At 38.5% G+C, this 2,500-nt stretch overlaps 2 non-coding genes across 2 annotated transcripts; both read right to left on the bottom strand.

Annotated features, from left to right (window-relative positions):
* Positions 1 to 727: 727 nt before the first annotated feature.
* Positions 728 to 809, bottom strand: trnas-uga (transfer RNA serine (anticodon UGA)). Its single transcript has one exon. It is a non-coding gene; the product is annotated as a tRNA-Ser (tRNA).
* Positions 810 to 1,569: 760 nt separating this feature from the next.
* Positions 1,570 to 1,651, bottom strand: trnas-aga (transfer RNA serine (anticodon AGA)). Its single transcript has one exon. It is a non-coding gene; the product is annotated as a tRNA-Ser (tRNA).
* Positions 1,652 to 2,500: the final 849 nt, after the last annotated feature.

Below are 2,500 nucleotides of genomic sequence, written 5' to 3' on the forward strand. Positions count from 1 at the left end.
GCCATTGGATTCTGTCATAGGCGGAAATTCTTTTCCAAGCTGACTACAGAAAAATACAATTCCTGTCTTAGCAGATATCACTGGGATGCATTTCCTGGCAATTAAAACAAGGGATCATTTCAAAAAAGGAAAATATGACAACCATTTTACCACCATGCCCAATTTCATTTCCCCAACAACCACACATTGTTTCCTCAAACACAACGCCTCAAAATTTGCCTTAAATCTCAAGAATTTTTTAAAAATCTAGCATACTTGGCTAACATTTATCTTCATTCTAATGTTCAAACATAACCCTAATGAAAAATGAAAGATTCTGTTGAGAGCTTGGATTTAAAACTCAGTTTATCCGATGGTCATGCACTAAGGCCTTAAAGACCAACTCCAATGAAAATGGTGTCTTTAACATGTTAAAAAGCATTCATCCCATGATGGAAGACATGTATAAAGAAAATGATACTTAAATGTGCTTATCTGAATATTTTTTGTAGTTAATTCATAGTGAACCAGTAACAGACAAAAACACGCTGCATGACAAAGCCTGTATTTGTACTAACAAACGACAATGAGAAGGCAAGAAGCTCCCTGCTACGTTCCATTGTGATGCATCCAGTCGCATCTTGAAGGAGATCCAATACGCCTTGGTAGTCTTGGTCCGAGCTGGCATGGTGCTCACAACTTTATTTGTGTTAAATGTTTGTAAAGTTTAAGTGCAAGAGACTTGTATCGTTGTCGGCAGGATTTGAACCTACGCGGGGAGTCGCCAATGGATTTCAAGTTCATCGCCTTAACCACTCGGCCACTACAACACACAAAACTACACTGCGTTTGGTTGCTTCACTGCAATTGGATTCTGTCATAGGCGGAAATTTATTTCCAAGCTGACTACAGAAAAATACAATTCCTGTTTTAGCAAAAATCATTGGGATAAATTTGCTGGCAATTAAAACAAGGGATCATTTCAAAAAAGGAAAATATGACAACCATTTTACCACCATGCCCAATTTCATTTCCCCAACAACCACACACTGTTTCCTCAAACACAACGCCTCAAAATTTGCCTTAAATCTAAAGAATTTTGTAAAAATCTAGCATACTTGGCTAACATTTATCTTCATTCTAATGTTCAAACATAACCCTAATGAAAAATGAAAGATTCTGTTGAGAGCTTGGATTTAAAACTCAGTTTATCCGATGGTCATGCACTAAGGCCTTAAAGACCAACTCCAATGAAAATGGTGTCTTTAACACGTTAAAAAGCATTCATCCAAAGATGGAAGACATGTATAAAGAAAATGATACTTAAATGTGCCTATCTGAATATTTTTTGTAGTTAATTCATAGTGAACCAGTAACAGACAAAAACACGCTGCATGACAAAGCCTGTACTTTTATTTTCAAACGACAATGAGAAGGGAAGAAGCTCCCTGCTACGTTCCATTGTGATGCATCCAATCGCATCTTGAAGGAGATCCAATACGCCTTGGTAGTCTTGGTCCGAGCTGGCATGGTGCTCACAACTTTATTTGTGTTAAATGTTTGTAAAGTTCAAGTGCAAGAGACTTGTATCGTTGTCGGCAGGATTTGAACCTACGCGGGGAGACCCCAATGGATTTCTAGTCCATCGCCTTAACCACTCGGCCACAACAACACATGAAGCTATACAGCGTTTGGTTGCTTCACTGCCATTGGATTCTGTCATAGGCGGAAATTAGAGCTTGGATTTAAGCTTGGATTTAAAACTCAGTTTATCCGATGGTCATGCACTAAGGCCTTAAAGACCAACTCCAATGAAAATGGTGTCTTTAACATGTTAAAAAGCATTCATCCCATGATGGAAGACATGTATAAAGAAAATGATACTTAAATGTGCCTATCTGAATATTTTTTGTAGTTAATTCATAGTGAATCAGTAACAGATCAAAACACGCTGCATGACAAAGCCTGTACTTGTACTAACAAACGACAATGAGAAGGCAAGAAGCTCCCTGCTACGTTCCATTGTGATGCATCCAGTCGCATCTTGAAGGAGATCCAATACGCCTTGGTAGTCTTGGTCCGAGCTGGCATGGTGCTCACAACTTTATATGTGTTAAATGTTTGTAAAGTTTAAGTGCAAGAGACTTGTATCGTTGTCGGCAGGATTTGAACCTATGCGGGGAGACCCCAATGGATTTCTAGTCCATCGCCTTAACCACTCGGCCACAACAACACTCAAAACTACACTGCGTTTGGTTGTTTCACTGCCAATGGATTCTGTCGTAGGCGGAAATTAGAGCTTGGATTTAAGCTTGGATTTAAAACTCAGTTTATCCGATGGTCATGCACTAAGGCCTTAAAGACCAACTACAATGAAAATGGTGTCTTTAACATGTTAAAAAGCATTCATCCCATGATGGAAGACATGTATAAAGAAAATGATACTTAAATGTGCCTATCTGAATATTTTTTGTAGTTAATTCATAGTGAACCAGTAACAGACAAAAACACGCTGCATGAC

The sequence above is a fragment of the Oryzias latipes genome, chromosome 3, assembly GCF_053564925.1.
Source record: "Oryzias latipes strain Hd-rR chromosome 3, Olatipes_Hd-rR_3.1".
NCBI classification, from domain to species: Eukaryota; Metazoa; Chordata; class Actinopteri; order Beloniformes; family Adrianichthyidae; genus Oryzias; species Oryzias latipes.